Source organism: Oncorhynchus kisutch, linkage group LG2 (genome assembly GCF_002021735.2).
Source record: "Oncorhynchus kisutch isolate 150728-3 linkage group LG2, Okis_V2, whole genome shotgun sequence".
In the NCBI taxonomy this organism is placed as follows: domain Eukaryota; kingdom Metazoa; phylum Chordata; class Actinopteri; order Salmoniformes; family Salmonidae; genus Oncorhynchus; species Oncorhynchus kisutch.
Window position 1 is genome coordinate 57,969,860 of NC_034175.2, and position 11,804 is coordinate 57,981,663.

An 11,804-nucleotide genomic window follows, 5' to 3' on the forward strand; every position below is an offset into this window, starting at 1 on the left:
TAAAATAACATCTGGCTTGTTCAGTGTTTGCTGGACCGAGATAATAAACTGTTGTATCTGCAAAAATTCACCTCACCTCTGTCAGACTGGTATTCCCTGGCTGCCTGACCCTGCTGAGACCCCTGTCACAATCTGATCCCCCATGTCAAAGAATTACCTTGGTGTACATTGATACATTTTATTATCCGAGAATAGAATCAATGGTTCAATAATTGAAATGACCATTATTTCCAGATCCCAGACTGTAGCTTTAAGCTGCTGTCCTGTAGGTCAACCCATCAAATCAAGATGGAACTTTGATCATTCACTGAATAAACTGCAAAATTCACCTGAGCTCCGTAGACTTGTCTTCCCTGGCTGTCTGAACCTGTGCTGTCACCATCCGATCCTGCTAAGACATGAACACTATTTATTTTGAAACGGTCCTCATTCTGCTTTCTATGCGTTAGCCTACCTATTGTATTAAAATCACATTTTTCCTACACACAGAATTCGCTGCTTCAACTTCAGTAGCCCACCTGTCTTTGTTGGGCGTGAGCGTTCAAGTGTGGCTAGTATGTGTGGTCTCATTGAAATATAGTAGGCTGTCTACATGGGCGAAGAATCACGTGGAAGTTAACTTGAATATAAAATTAATTGTAATATGATTAGACTGTAGTTTACTACAGTGTCTGTAAATAAATATTGATAATGAAAATAAGTGTAAAGGCGCTCAACTAATGTGAATCGAAGTGCAATCAACATGTAATCATAATTGAAAAGGAAAAGGCACAACGCCCACATAGGCTACTATGGTGAGACAGCGTTGCGCCTTTTCCTTTTCAAAGAGTATAGATTACCCATTAATTTGTCTCTGCCTGCAAATCGTCCTCCTGAAAGGTAGGCTACATCCTATAGGACTATGCAAAACGTAGCAAGGGTCGCTGTCATCATTCTTGCTGCCTCCAGTTCAGTAGCCATACCCGCGATATCAGCTGCGCATGTGGTCTCAATTAAATAGAGTTGGCTATAGCCTATGTATACATGGGCGGAGAATCACGGGCCAGTTATCTTTCCTGGGAAATGCACTTCCTAAATATGCCTATGTCTAGGCTATAGATTATTATATTGCCTAGAAATAGGCCCATATATTGATCACCCATTTTTCTCCGTCATCCCACTCCTAAAAGGTAGACTATAAAAAAAAGCTCAAGAGAAATTGCAAGTCTCTCCAATTCTGCTCTCTTCAAACTACATATAGCATATTGGCTGATACAACCCAGTAATACTATGTAAGGGCCATTTGTGAATTTGGTAATATAAGGATTTTCTTACATTATGTTTGCGGATTTGATATTGCTTATAGGGCGCAAAATTGCTTGGACTACGGCTGCACATGAGCTGCGTCACATACGCCTAAAATAAATGCGGTAGGGTTAGGGACCAGTTCTTGCGGTAGCGGGTGGAGCTGCAGGAAGAAATCGGCCCCGCGCAGACTTCTACTGTGCACCATGACTGTGCACCGTGAAGCCTGTAAAATTTTGAGCGGTTATTACTGTGTCAGTGTGAAAAGTAGGGAATTAGCTAGGGAAATTGACAGATCAATCACGTTATATTGACATACTGACTAACACAACGCACATTGCAATGAAAAAACGTCATATCAATCTTCAATTGTTTGTCCGATGGTTGTATTGAGGTCTAGTTTGATTGAGGCAAAAATAATGGCTTATGTAAGCCAACTTTTGGCCAGCTCTGTCAAGTTCTTGCCAAGTTCATTTAGTTATGAAAAGTCTAGAGGGGATGAAACATTAACTTTACATGTCAATAGTAGCTCAAACTAATAATAAACACTAGTTTCGGGTTTTTTCTGTGAAGTTAAACAGCAGTTAACTTACCAGCTACATCAATCAACTAAAGAGTAGCCCGTTTCTATTCATTTTACAACTTGGTGAAAGAGCACAACTCGTACAATGAACAATGCTCAACTCTCATGTCAGGTGCTGGTGCAGCCAGCCTCCCAGAAGCTTTGGCTTCACACAGCCTGTCAGCCCACTCTGTGGTGTCCAAATGTTCCTAAATCCAGTCCCATTAACAGTCCAGCCTACCCGACCACTCTGAGGCGTCCAAATGTTCCTAAATCCAGTCCCAGTAACAGTCCAGCCTACCCAACCACTCGGAGGCATCCAAATATTCCTAAATCCAGTCCCATTAACAGTCCAGCCTACCCGACCACTCGGAGGCGTCCAAATGTTCCTAAATCCAGTCCCATTAACAGTCCAGCCTACCCGACCACTCGTCGGTGTCCAAATGTTCCTAAATCCAGTCCCATTAACAGTCCAGCCTACCCGACCACTCGGAGGCGTCCACATGGTCCTAAAGCATACCCACCTATTTTATATCACATTCCAATTATGAAACTGGGGGGAACAAAAATGCAATTTCAGAATGTGGAGGTGACATGTCCACAGTGAAAGTTGCGCCCCTGCCTAGAAGTACTGCAATACCAGGTCGATGTGTGGAGTGGACGGAGCAAACCCCTATTCCAAAAATCTATGTAATATATGGTTCCCAGAAAGGGAGTGGAATCACAACGGCCCCATGCGGTTGAAGGCTCTATTCCGAGACGGACTCCGCATACTTTGACATCTTCCAAACTTTGCATTATCTTCAGTCCAGACGGAGTCCGTCGAAGAACAGGAAGTTACCAAACCACAGAAGATGAACATATATCGGTTTCAGCGATGGCTTTCGAGAACCGCTAGTGTTAGAGTTGCGTCAATTCGAATCTGGTATCAGGATAAATATGACAATGAGTCACCGATTGTATACTATGTATTTTTTATTAGCTAAGCAATAAGTGGTAAATGCAATTTTCGTATATACGGGCTCTCTGTCCCACCTCGCAGAGCAAACAGAGAACTAACTTGTTCTTGACAAAGATATTATAAATATACTCTGACAGAAAAAGTTCCTGCTTCCAAGCCGGCCTGTCAGAGTAGAGACTGGGCGTGGTTTAGACTCACCCAGCCTATCGTTGATTGTTGTCGTACGAGCTGGTGCCAGCCCCCGGGCACTCCAGTTGATAGATGTAACTTGCTCTGTCGAGTATCTATGCGCTCATTCCCTAGATACCGTTATCACATATCTGGTTTCTGTTATTGTTAAGTTTGAGTTCTAACAAAAAACAGTCTGTGGTTTGCTACACTACGTTCTGTACGTGTCCGTTTTTATGTTATTCTGTATTTTTCCATCATGAGAAAGGCCCATGGCCCTGAAACTGTTAACAATGTTTCAAGTCAGCTATGTTGCATAACACATACATACATCCACACAAGCCAACAGCAGATAATATTCAATCACGTATATGGTAACAGGCTATAGTGCATAACACAGAATCCTCATACTAGCAACTTCTAAACAATTACTATAAGTGAGTACTATTTTATTGGTAATGTTAATTATTACACATTAAATGCTAAGCCAATTACATTATATGACTGTTGCCTCCCGTTTAAGTTCATTGTGATGGAGGTCACTAGCTACAGTTGTGTATTCAACCTAGCTTTTAGCTAGTTAACTTTAGCTAGGTCGATGTGAGAAAAAAGTAACTAAACAAAACATGTTTTATTATCACCTGAAACAATATATTTATCCTGTCTTGAATGAAAAGGTCATATTTTGAAAACTCCCAAAATAAAAGTGATCTCTAATGAGACAGATTCTCCTCAATCTTGCGTTACAAACACTAACGTTACACTTGTCTATTCAGTATGGAACACCGTTTGGATCTTTGCGTGTCTAAAAGATACACGTCAAATAACACTAGTTGACATGTCAAATAATCTTCTTTACCAATCAGGACCTGAATATGACTCCACGTCACATAATAATTTAACACGTTCATTAATTTTGTACGTAGGAATAATTACCTGCTTAATATTAATATATTTATATATATATTAATATTAATGAGGTTAGTTACAACTGAGGTTGGATTGAAAACCTACAGGAAGGTAGCTCTCCAGGACCAGGGTTGGAGAGCCTAGGACTAATGGATCTAGTTCTTAGATCAATGCATTTGAAATTCGATAAGTCACTACGAAGGTGCGGTTCCCAGAAGTGGAGCTGTCACTTAATACAGTGGATGGGAAGCCTTATTTCACGTAGTTCTAATTAAATTATCATGGCTGAACTTAATTTGTTCTTAATGTAGGACATCAAATTATCCGATTTGGATGAGTTGGTTGCAATGTGGCAGCAGTACTTCAGTAAATATCAGCAACGGATATTGGTTATCAGTGAATTGTCAGTAAAGTGTTTCTAAAAAAACTCAACCTTAACACCAAGACAAGCAATATGGATTGTATAATTTAATTTGAATGATCATTAAGTGAACAATAACAACCAATATGGAAATACAGTGCATTTGGAAAGTATTCAGACCCCTTGACTTTTTCCATATTTTGTTACATTAGAGCCTTATTCTAAAATGTATTAAATAAATAAAAATGTAGCATCATACCCAAGAAGACTCTATGGTCTCATCGCTGCCAAATTGTGTTCAATTCAATTTACTCACTCATTTAAAAAAAATCAAATTAACTAACCATAGCAGTATACACATGTAATGAATTTCTGTTAGAATGAACATTAATCTATTCTTTGTGGATTTAAATTACAAACGGTTCTATATTTTATCTAAGCAAATAAAACACCCCAATCCATCCATTCTGTCTGAGATCCAAAACAATCCATTCACACAGGCCCCTAAAACCATCAAACTTTTACAGATGCGCAATTGAGCACAACCTGTCGGGCTGTATCACTGCCTGGTACGGCAACTGCACCACCCGCAACTGCAGGGCTTTCCAGAGGGTGGTGCAGTCTGCCCAATGCATCACTGGGGGCAAACTACCCTGCCCTACAGGACACCTACAGCACCCAATGTCACAGGAAGGACAAAAAGATAATCAAGGACATCAACAACCCGAGCCACAGCTTGTTCACCCCGTTATCATCCAGAAGGCGAGGTCAGTACAGGTGCATCAAAGCTGGGACCGAGAGACTGAAAAACAGCTTCTATCTCAAGGCCATCGGGCTGTTAAATAAGCCACCAGATCTAATGTGTTATATTCTCCTACTACATTAATTTAACATTTCCACAAACTTAAAAGTGTTTCCTTTCAAATGGTATCAAGAATACAATCCTTGCTTCAGGTCCTGAGCTACAGGCAGTTGGATTTGGGTATGTCATTTTAAATGAAAATTGGACAAAAAGGAGCGGATCACTAGTCACTTTAATAATGTTTACATACTGCTTTATGAGATGAGTAAAGCAGTATGTAAACAGCAGTTTACACAGGCAATAACATCTGCTAAATATGTGTATGTGACCAATAACATTTGATAAACAGTCGCTTAGGGCCTGACCCCCAAAATTCTATAAAAAAATAGAAACTCAGTCGGGGTCTCAACTTACTGTTGAGAGTTAAAATAGTAGAATACACAAGATCTTTGTCAGTCACTCAATTAGCCATGTCAGCTAACAAGTTTCAAATATTTGCCAGCAAACAAATGGAAAAATATACAAATATTTACATGCTTGTAAACGTTACTTGGAATACAAGACAAATACATATTCTATATACTTACCAACTTCACAGGGGGGGGGTAGTGTAACGACCCTGGGTTTATAAGCACGGAAATCGACCCTGCCGCACGAGCATGCGTTTGCGGCACAGTCGATAGCGCGCCGGGGTAGAAGGTCGAGGGTTCGAGACCTGCTCCCTGCCTGTTTCATTACAGTATGTAAAGTTGGCTAGATGGCTAACTACTGTTAGCAACGTTAGCAGATTGTTTGAGTTAGCCTGCACTGTAGCTAGTTAGCTAATAAAACAGCGTGCGTTCTTTTTTTACATTTTAGAAATGTATTTACTTATTTGAATATTATCAGCACATTTATAGGCATTTATAGGCATTAAAACAAGTGCTACAATAACAAATCACAGACATTCAGCCTATTTCGAAGAGAAAATTAATCTACAGTGGTAGTAGTAGGACTAGTTTGCTTTGAAATCTGTAATTCTGAAAGCATTCATCCAATGAAGAAGGAAAGCCAAAGTAAATGCAGACATACCCTACATAGCTCAACTCATCTCAGATTCAAACCTCTGATCAGTGACAAACGTTAAAACTGTAGTATCTGGGATCTACATCTGTTTATATTAGTTACTGTGCTGTTACTAAGCAGTAATGCATTACGGCAGTGTTACGTTACTACACCTAATAGGAAATGCACACTGTAGAGCACGATGTTTTTTTTTACTAAACGAAAACTAACTGTACTCCCGTCTCCTGCCTGGTCATTTCTCCACAACACAAATATTACAGTGGCGACGAGGTGATTAAACTACATAAACGGACATTGCTTGAAGGGAAGAATGTTGCGTGAGTAATGAAACTCAAAATAATTATGTAATTCGTCAGTTATTTTTTATGTTCTTTCGCCAGTATAGAAGGCTAACCACTGCTAGCACTGCTAGTACAATATTCAGGAGCTGCCAAGTAGCAAGACTATTGGAGTCCAGAATAGCGACACTGCCCTCTCTGGTGGTTAAAAAAAACGGTCTCATTGAACCCATTGAAATTAGGCGATCTCAGTGGAGAAATATTGGCAAGAAAAAAAAAGGGATAAGGAACGTAACACAAATGAGTGCAGTGAATGAAGTAATTGCAGAAACTTCTGAAGTGAAGAATTAGATGAAAATTAAGGAATACAAGGAAACTGAACAATTAACTGTGAAAATGGCAACCATTGGTCAGTACCAGAGTTTGAGGCTACAAAAGAGGATTTTGATTCCTATTTGGAGCGTTTTGAGCGTTGGCTGGCTGCAAATGAAATCAAAGATGGAAAGAAAGCAGTCGTATTTCTCAGTGTTTTGGGTCCAACTGCGTATGGATTGCTGAAAGGTCTCATTGAACCAATGAAAGCAGTGGAGTTGAACTATGCAGAACTGACTGAAACTCTTGCAAGGTATTTCAAGCCTAAGCCAATTCTCATTGCAGAACGTTTCAGATTTGACCAACGTCACCAGAGTCAAGGGGAAACCGTGGCTGACTACATCCTTGCTTTGAAAAGGCTGGCAAGTACATGTGAGTTTGCACGATTTCTTGATGATGCTCTCCGAGACAAGTTTGTATGTGGTCTCACAGGTGAAGAATATCACAGAAGGCTCCTGTCAGAGAAGGACCTGACCTTTAAGAAAGCCTGTGATATAGCACTTGGACTCGAGCTTGCCCACAGGGATACTATTGAGCTATCGGGACATGCAGAACGTCAGAAAGGTGTTCACAAGGTCAGTGATGCATGTGGTGAAAAAAGCTCACAAAAGTCACACTTTTTTCAGTCCCGTCCTCAAGGTTACACAAGAACAAAGCAGCCCACATCTCAAAGGTTTAAGCCAAGTTGCTACAGATGTGGGGGAGATAATCATCAGCACAGTGAATGTCGATTCCAAAATGAAAAAGTGCCACAATTGTGGAAAGGTTGGACATTTACAGAGAGTGTGTAAGGCCTCAAAACGCACAGCAAGAGCGCACAAAGTGTCAGACGCAGCACAAGAAGAGGAAGGTACAACTGAAACAGTAGTGGAACTGTTCACAGTGTACACAGCTCAACAACTAAAATATGGAATCTATCTCAACATGGAGTTAGCGGGAAAACCAGTAAAAATGCAGCTGGACACCGGAGCGTCTGTATCTCTGGTTCCAAAGAGACTCTACAAAGAAAAACTGAAAGAGTGCCCTCTTCAGCCCGCGTCCATCCGCCTTTCTTCATACACTGGTGACACTATTCCTGTGTTAGAGCAGATCCAGGTACCAGTCTGGTATGAGGGGAAGGAGTGGACGCTACCGCTTGTCATTGTCAAAGGAGAAAAATCAACCTTGCTGGGCAGAAACTGGCTACAAAAGATCAAGTTGAACTGCGGAGAAATCTTCAGTCTGAGAAATGACAAACCAGTGAGTCAGGCTACACTCACTAACATGCTGGAGACGCACAAATAACTTTTCGAAGATGGCTACGGTGAAATACAAGACTTCACAGCAAAAGTCAGAGTGCAAGAAGGAACCAAGCCTATCTTTCACAAACCACGTCCGGTTCCCTATGCTCTTAAGGAAGCAGTAGAGAAGGAACTGGACTGCCTACAGAAGAATAACATAATCACGAAAGTAGCGAGGAGCAACTGGGCCGCTCCGATTGTTGTAGTCCCAAAGAAAGACAAGACCGTCAGAATGTGCGGTGACTACAAGGTCACAGTAAATCGCTGCATACTACTAGAGGAATATCCACTACCAAACGCTGAAGATCTGTTTGCCACTCTAGCTGGTGGGAAGGTTTTCAGTAAGCGGACCTGGTATTCGCTTATCAGCAACTGAAGCTGGATCCGGAGTCAGAACAGTATCTGACCATCAATACACACAAAGGGCTATTCAGATTCAATCCCTTGGCCTATGGAATCTCGACAGCTCCAGCGATATTCCAACAAACAATGGATCAGATCTTGGACGGTATAGACCATGTTGTGTGCTTCATGGACGACATCCTCGTGTCAGCACCAACCATTGGAGAGCACCTTGTAGTGCTTGACAAAGTGATGTCAAGACTGGAGAAATACGGAGTGAGAATGAAACGCAGCAAGTGTGAGTTCTTCCAGGACTCAGTGGAGTATCTCGGATACAAGATTGATGCACAAGGCCTGCACCCAACCAACAGCAAGGTGGAAGCAATCGTAAACGCACCAGCACCCACAAATATCTCAGAGCTGAGGTCATTTTTGGGGCTCCTGAACTATTACGGAAAGTTTGTGGCAAACTTGTCCACATTGTTGCATCCGCTTCACCAACTGCTGCAGGCCGATACAAAGTGGAATTGGTCCCCACAATGCGAAGAAGCATTCAAGACTTGCAAACAGCGTCTGCTAAAGAGCAAGTGGCTTGCCCACTATAACACAGAGATGAAGCTGAGACTCGCGTGTGATGCATCTCCATACGGAGTAGGAGCCGTCATCTCACATGTTCTACCGTCAGGTGAAGAACACCCTATTGCATTTGCATCACGGACTCTGTCATCAAGTGAGAAAAATTATGCTCAAATTGAGAAGGAAGTCCTGAGCATAATATTCGGAGTGAAGAAGTTTCACAAATACCTCTACGGAAGGAAGTTCCAACTGCTGACAGATCACAAGCCATCCAAGGATGTTGGCCATCCTTGGACCAAAATCAGCTATATCAACCCTTGCTGCACTTCGAATGCAATGTTGGGCTCTGATATTGTTTGCCTACGACTACGAGATTGAGTACAGGCGATCCAGTGATCACGCAAATGCCGATGCACTATCGAGACTACCGTGCAATAGTGACTCTGACAGTGAAGATGATAGAGCAGTCTTCCAGATCTCTCTCATTGATGAACTGCCCATATCTGCTTCTGACATAGCAGAGGAAACAAGGAAAGACCCAGTGCTTTCCAAAGTCTTGGACTTAACATTAGGCGGTTGGCCAACCTTCGTAAATGACGATAACCTTCGTCCATTCATCGACTAGAAAGACCAGTTGTCCACTGATCAAGGGTGTGTTCTGTGGGGATCAAGGGTGGTGGTACCTCACAAATTCCAGAGGAGACTGCTATCTGACCTGCATGAGGGACATCCAGGGATCACTCGAATGAAAGCACTCGCAGTTATCTGTGGTGGCCTGGACTGGATCAGGACATTCAACAGCATGTAGGCCACTGCTCACCTTGTGAAGCTGTTCGCAACAAGCCTGCTGCTGCGCCTCTTCATCCATGGTCCTGGGCTGCTACACCTTGGGAATGCATCCATGTGGATTACGCCGAAATTGACAAGCAACATTTCCTTGTTGTCGTTGATGTCCATTCCAAGTGGATGGAAGTGTTCCCTACTCAACTGACCACAGCTGAGAAGACCATCAATCTTCTCAGACACTTGTTTGCATCCTTTGGACTAGTCAAGGAGCTCGTATTGGACAATGGCCCTCCGTTCACGTCAAACGATTTAAAATGTTTCTCAAGAACAATGGAGTAAGGCACATCCTGTCACCACCTTACCATCCGGCATCAAACGGAGCAGCGGAGAGAGCCGTGCAAACCTTTAAGAAGGCCTGGACTAGACCCGAGATTCAGTCTGTGCCCACCCACCAAAGGATTCCGCGGTTCCTGTTTACTTACCGTAACACACCACACACAGTAACGGAATGTACACCAGCTGAACTGTTTCTGAAACGCCAACCACGTACCCGCCTGACATTGTTGAAACTAGACTTGTCAAGCACTGTGGCAAAGCACCAGCTACAGCAGAAGAAAGCTAATGACAGATACTCTAAGACTGTCAGAGAATTCAAAGAGGAAGAGAGGGTGTTGGTACGTGATTTCAGACACCCCAAGCGCCTGTGGAACTCAGGTGTGATCTTGTAACGCAGAGGACCTTTGACTTACCATGTCCAAATTGGTCATCGCCAGGTCAACGTTCACGTGGATCATCTGCTACGGTCCAACGCCCCAGCAGAGACATGCCGAGAGAACAAGAACAATAACGACCCCCAGGACTATTCTCCTGATTGTGGACGTACGGGAGAGACAGAGCCTGACCTTCCACCCGAACCTGGCCCACCACAGGAAGCCCAGGAGGAGCGGAGATATCCTATTCGACAGCGAAGGGCACCTCAAAAGCTTGACCTGTGAGTTGAGCTGGTTAAGGAGGTAACGGACAGTAAAACAAACACTTTAATATGTCCTCGATAAAAGGAAAGAAAAAGGACATTACCTGGGTTAGTTATTAGGACACAAACTCCATCTTCGGGGCAGAATAATCCCCTGGATTTGTGCTGGGTTCTGAAAAGTTTGCTTCAAATATTTAAGAATGCATTGTTCAGATATTGCATTAGTAGTTACCTAACATATTTACCTTGTTCTCTGGGAGTTAAACACTATGGGGGAGGAGTGTAGTATCTGGGATCTACATCTGTTTATATTAGTTACTGTGCTGTTACTAAGCAGTAATGCATTACGGCAGTGTTACGTTACTACACCTAATAGGAAATGCACATGCGCACTGGGGTGCCGCAAACTGTAGAGCACAAGGTTTTTTTTTACTAAACGAAAACTAACTGTACTCCCGTCTCCTGCCTGGTCATTTCTCCACAACACAAATATTACAAAAACTATTGTTATTAGACATCAGGGGAGAGCGCAAACGCAGTCCCCCACTACCAGAAATGATGCAATCGAGATTTCCACATTCGGGAAATTCGCAGGGGTCAGCACAGCCGGAGTGCAATGGCTGAGCCTCACCCTGGGTGAACCGCCTTCTTGATCACGGTATCTCCCTTGCCAGGTAAGTTTTTTTCTTTTGGAAATGTTTTATTGACACATTTCCTTTAAAAACAGCTCATACACTTTTTATATTATTTTTACACATAACGGCATACAAGCATAAAAACACAGCATTTGACGATTACATTTAAATTTGCTAAAAAGTAAATGTTGTTAAAACCAATAAAAACAACCATGAATAAAAGTACTTTTCATTGTAAAAAAACATCAAATCTGTAAAAGCCATTTAAAATGTGTACAAATATGGCTGCGATCCCCGTACAGGGACCAACATCAGGGGAAATTTCAGAGTGACAACTAAAAATACAACTTCGTAACATTAAACATTCTTGAAAATGCAAGTGTCTTACACCCTTCAAAAGATTAGAATATTGGTAATCAAACTACGTTTTCCAATTTAAAATAGCTATGA

The 11,804-nt window shown here is 42.1% G+C and overlaps 1 non-coding gene across 1 annotated transcript; it reads right to left on the reverse strand.

Annotated features, from left to right (window-relative positions):
- Positions 1-11,237: 11,237 nt before the first annotated feature.
- On the reverse strand, positions 11,238-11,401 carry LOC116356968 (U1 spliceosomal RNA). The gene has a single exon (XR_004205250.1). It is a non-coding gene; the product is annotated as a U1 spliceosomal RNA (small nuclear RNA).
- Positions 11,402-11,804: the final 403 nt, after the last annotated feature.